We start from the raw sequence: 6000 nt of genomic DNA, 5'->3' as shown, positions 1-6000 counted from the left end.
ATTGTGGGGAGAACAAACTCCACAGAATTAGTCCTTGCAAGAGACTAAACAAATAGAGAACAAAACAGTAACATCCACCCCTAGTTGGGGTGGGAAGAGGAGGAATCAGAATTCAGATTTACTACAACATACTATTATAATAATTCATTTTTTAACAAAAATTATTAGCCATGAAAAGAAACAGGAACATATAACCTTTCTTCTCTTAACCAATTTAAAGCACAATTCAAAAACAATATCATAAAACAATATTTTCAGGTGTAACGCATATAAAAATACATATACCAAAAATAGTAGAGTAGGAGGAGTGAGTAGAACTCTACTGGAGCAAAGTTTTGGTATTTTATTAGAATTGGTACTATTTGAAAGAGAGTGTAAAAGGTTAAGATATATATTTTAATCCCTGGACACATCATTAAGAAAATACCTCAAAAATACAGTAAAAGAAGAGCAAAGAAATTAAGATGGTACAATAGGAAATATTTAATAAAGAAGAAGGCATTAAAGTAGGTAAAAAGCAACTCCAAAAGACATGAAATATGTACCAAACAAATAGCAAAATGGCAGATTTAAATCAAACATATCAATAATAATATTATAGGTGAGGAGTGCTTGGGTAGCTAAGTCAGTTAAGCACCTGCCTTTGGCTCAGGTCATGATCCCAAGGTTCTGGGATTGAGCCCCACATCGGGCTCCCTGCTCCACAGGAAGTCTGGTTTTCCCTCTCCCTCTGCTGATTCCCCTCCACTCGTGCTCTGTCTCTCACTTTCTCTCTCTCAAATAAATAAGTAAATAAATAAATAAAATCATTTAAAAAATAATATTATGGGGGAATAGATTAAGCATTCCCCTCAAAGGGCAGAATGTCCAGATTAAAGAGACCTTAACTAGATACTGACTATAAGAGACACATTTTAACTTTTATAAAGATTTTATTTATTTATTTATTTATTTATTTATTTATTTATTTATTTAGGAGAGAGAGGGAGAGAGAGAGAGAAAGTACAAGCAGGGGGAGTGGTAGAAGCAGGCTCACTGCTGAACAGAAAGCCTGATGTGGGGCTCAATCTCAGGACCTCGGAATCATGATCTGAGCCAAAGGCAGACACTTAACTGGCTGAGCCACCCAGGTGTCCCACAAAAGACACATTTTAGATTCAAAGGCACAAATAGGTTGAAAGTAAAAAAAAATGCAAAAAGATATACCATGCAAATAATAAGGAGAAGAGAGCTGGAGTAGCTATGTTAATATCAGACAAAATAAAACACAAGTTGTTACTAGAGAAAGGGAGGGATATTTTTATGATATAAAAGAGTCAATACATCAGGGTGATAAAACAGTTATAAACATATACACCTAACAACACTATGCCAAAATACGTCAAGCAAAACCCAACAGAATTGAAAGGCAAAATACACAATTCAAAATAATAGTTGGAAGGACACCTGATTGGCTCAGTCAGTGGAACATGTGACTCTTTTTTTTTTTAAGATTTTATTTATTTATTTGAGAAACAGAGAGAGAGGCAGAGACACAGGCAGAGGGAGAAGCAGGCTCCATGCTGGAAGCTCCACGTGGGACTTGATCCTGGGTCTCCAGGATCACACCCTGGGCTGAAGGCGACGCTAAACTGCTGAGCCACTCAGGCTGCCCCAACATGTGACTCTTAATCTCAGGATTGGGAGTTTGAGCCTCATGTCGGGTGAAGAGATTACTTATAAATGGAATCTTAAAAAAAAAAAAAAAAGGAAAAAGTATTTATAAAATAATAGCTGGAGATTTCAATATTCCACTTTCAATGATAGATAGGACAAGTAGCTAGCAATTCAGGAAGGAAATAGAAGACTTTACAATCCAATTTGACCTAACTGACATCTATATGGCACTTGAACCAATGAGAGCAGAATATACATTCTTTTAAAATGCACATAGAACATACTCCAAGAAAGATATGTTACGCCATAAAACAATCTCAATCAAATTAGAGGGATTGAAATCATACTAAGAGTGTTTTGACCACAAAAGAATTGAATTAGAAATCAAGAACAGAGGGGCACCTGGGGTAGCTCAGTCAGTTAAGTGCCGGACTCTCGATTTCGGCTGTCATGATTTCAGGTTGTGAGATTGAGCCCCACTTCAGGCTCTGCACTGGGCACAGAGCCTTCTTAAGATTCTCCCTCTCCTGACTCTTAACTACATGAAATAAACTGAGGGTTGCTTGGGGGGATGTGGGAGGGATGGGGTAACTAGGTGATGGACATTAAGAAGGGCTCTTGATATGATGAGCACTGGGTATTTAAAAAAATTTTTTTTTATTTATTTATAATAGTCATACAGAGAGAGAGAGAGAGAGGCAGAGACATAGGCAGAGGGAGAAGCAGGCTCCATGCACCAGGAGCCTGACGTGGGATTCAATCCCAGGTCTCCAGGTTCGTGCCCTGGGCCAAAGGCAGGCACCAAACTGCTGCGCCACCCAGGGATCCCTGAGCACTGGGTATTATATGCAACTGATGAATCACTAAATTTGACCCCTGAAACTAATAATACACTATATGTTAACTAAATTGAATTTAAATAGCAAAATTTTTTAAAAATAAAATGAGAAAAACCTTTCCCTCTCCCTCTTCCTTTCCTTCCCTGTCTCTCTAAAAAAAAGAAATAAATCAACAACAGAGAATTTGATAAATCTGAAATATTCAAAAATTAGAAAGCAGTCTTCTAAAGGATGCATAGGCTAAAGAAGAAATCATAAGGGAAATTAGAAAATATTTTCAATGAAATGAAAATAAAAACTTACCAAAATTATGGAGACTTCAGAAACTATGATGTAAGCACATTTCACCCTAGTTTTCCCCTCTTTTTGCTACTGAATTAAGTAAATTAAATGGACAGTGGAAGATTCTGAATGGTGGAGAAAAGGAGACAGACCTTCTAAGAACCTTAGGATTCAACTCAACACTGGTGAGTTCCCTAGATTTTTTTTCCCTTCTGTATATCTGTGACTAAGCCCAGGGGAACATTTAAACCCAGAAACACCAAAAAGCAGAGCCAAAACAAAAAAAGAAAAAGGCTAGACCTGACCTCTATCTGGCCAGGGACTGGTAAAGGGGCAAGTCCTAAATGATAGCACCTTTTTGATAGCACTAGCTCTGCTATAGCCAAACACCATGAGGAAAAATAGCCCACCCTCTGCCTACACCAGGATTGTGTGAATGGAGATCTATCATCTAGTTCTGAAAATAATGAGCTAGCTCTGCTTCCTGGCTGGTAGGTACCTTTAAGCACTGTGTGAAAAAGCAGAGTCTGACTACCCTACCTCAGCAAGGTGGCTCCACATTTTGGCCAGTAAATGTCTGCAGTCGCTGTGCCTGAATGCTGAACCTATTTATCATCCCACCATGGAAATGAGATGACTCTGACTCTCAGCTGGTGAGAATCTTTGCAGGCTGTGCCTGAGAGCTGAGCCTGTCTGCCATTCTGTTCCAGTGACGAGATAACTCTGCCTTTCCACTGGAGGAGGCCTATGGACGCTGTGCATGAGAACTAACACTAGTTAGTTATCTATCAGTTCTAGAAATGGGGTGGCTCCCTATCCTGGCCTATGGGCATCTAGGGAGACTTACTATGAAATGGAGACTACTGACCACCCCACAAAGCAACTAGGTACCTCTTTCCTGGATGGTGGGCATTTGTAGAGGCTATGCCTGAGAACTGAACCTGTCTACCATACTGGGTCTTAAAAATAAGGTAGCACTATTATATCTGACTCTAACAGAAGTCTAGAGACTCTTTGAATCTTTATTTTTTTTTTAATTTTTTTTTTTTATTTATGATAGTCACAGAGAGAGAGAGAGTCAGAGACACAGGCAGAGGGAGAAGCAGGCTCCATGCATCGGGAGCCCGATGTGGGATTCGATCCCGGGTCTCCAGGATCGCGCCCTGGGCCAAAGGCAGGCGCCAAACCGCTGCGCCACCCAGGGATCCCTCTAGAGACTCTTTGTACAAGAGCAGAGCCTGACTACCATATCACCTCAGCAACGAGGCAGCTTTGCCTTCCTACACTTGAATTTTGACAGATATGATTTGTGAGAGCAGGGCCAGTCTACCATCCAGCTACAGCAGTGATGAAGAGGCTCTGTCTTCTCATTAACAGATATCTACTCAGGGTGCTTGTATAAAGAGAATTCTCATTAATATCTCAGGCTGGTAATAAGTAATGAAACATAAATATTAACCAAAGTCTCATAATATCCCCAATACAAGAACACGTAGGATACAAGCAAACATTGTTCATCATACCAAGAACCAGGAAACTCCAACTGGAATGGAAAAAGATGATGAGCAGATGCAAACACCAAAATGACACAAATTTTGGAAATATCTAACAAAGATTGAAAAAGTTAACTATCATAAAGATGCTTCAGTAAACAATTAGGAACACTTTTGAAATAAATGAAGAAAGTAGAAAACCTCAGCAAAGAAATAACAGATATATTTCTTTTTTTTTAAGATTTTATTTATTTATTCATGAGAGACACAGAGAGAGGCAGAGACATAGGCAGAGGGAGAAGCAGGCTCCCTACAGGGAGTCCGATGCGTAACTTGATCCCAGGACTGGGAACATGCCCTAAGCCAAAGGCAGATGCTCAACCGCTGAGGCCCCCAGATGTCCCAACAGATATCTTTCAAAATGGACATTTTACAACTGAAAAATGCATTGGTCAAAATAAAGAAAACTCACAAGAAGGGCTCAATAGGAAGATGGAGATAACACAGGAAATAATCAGTGATCTTGGACAAAAACCCAACATGAATCACAGAGAAAGTAAGTTGGAAAAAAGAAAAATAGACACTCAGAAACCTGTGTAATAATAATAAAAGATCTAACAACTATGCCATTGGAGTCTCATGAGGGTAAGAGAAAGAAGTTTTTAAAAAATTATTGGGGGAAAATTTCCAAATTGGTGAAAGACACAAACACAGAGATTCAATAAGGTAAGTGAATCCCAAACAAGATAAATCCAAAGAAATCCATGTCCAGATATGTGATAATAAACTTATGAAAACTAAGAATTTTGAAAGCAGCCAGAGAAAAATAATGTACCACCAACAATGATAGTAGGTAGATGGAGGCCAGACGAAGGTGACACAATATCTTTCATATGCTGAAATAAAAGAATAGTCAACCCAGATATACATTTTTATTAAGGTAAAACTCGCTATTTTAACCACTTGAAAGTATACAATATAGTGGCTTTTACTACAATCACGATGTTGTACGCGATCACCAGTATTCTAATTCCAGAATATTTTCATCAACCCAAGTGAAACTCTGTACCCATTAAGCAGTCATACCTCATTCTTTTTTCTCCCCAGCCCCTGGCAACCACAAACATGCTTTCTGCCTCTATAGATTTGTGAATTCTGGACATTTTATATAAATGTAATCATACAATGTGTAGCCTTTTGTGTCTGGCTTCTTTTACTTAGCATAGTGATTTTAAGATTCATCCCTGTGGCAGCATGTATTGATACTTTACTCATTTTTTATATTGTGGTAAAATTCACTCCTTTTTAAGATTGAATAGTATTCCATTTATGGATATACCACATTTGCTTATCCATTCATCAATTGATGGACACTTGAGTTGTCTCCACTCTTGTAGATATTGTGAATAGTGCTGCTATGAACATTTATATACATGTTTTTGTTTGAACACTTGTTTTTAATTCTCTTAGCCCCACTTCACATTTCTATCAGCAAGGTGCAGTTGTTTGCATTTCTTCATATCTATACCAAAATTTATTTGATTAAAAAAAATAGAGAGAGAGAGAGAGCCAACCTAGTAGGTATGAAGTTTTATCTCACTGGGGCTTTTACATTCTGGATTATAATAGATGATCTAAATTTTTGAGGAAAAAAAGGTATGTATGTGGTAGAGTTGTGCTTGTGCATCCGTATGTTTGTATTTGAATATACATGTATCCATTGCTGTGTG

The sequence above is a fragment of the Vulpes vulpes genome, chromosome X (assembly GCF_048418805.1).
Source record: "Vulpes vulpes isolate BD-2025 chromosome X, VulVul3, whole genome shotgun sequence".
In the NCBI taxonomy this organism is placed as follows: domain Eukaryota; kingdom Metazoa; phylum Chordata; class Mammalia; order Carnivora; family Canidae; genus Vulpes; species Vulpes vulpes.
Note: the sequence above shows the minus strand (reverse complement) of the source record.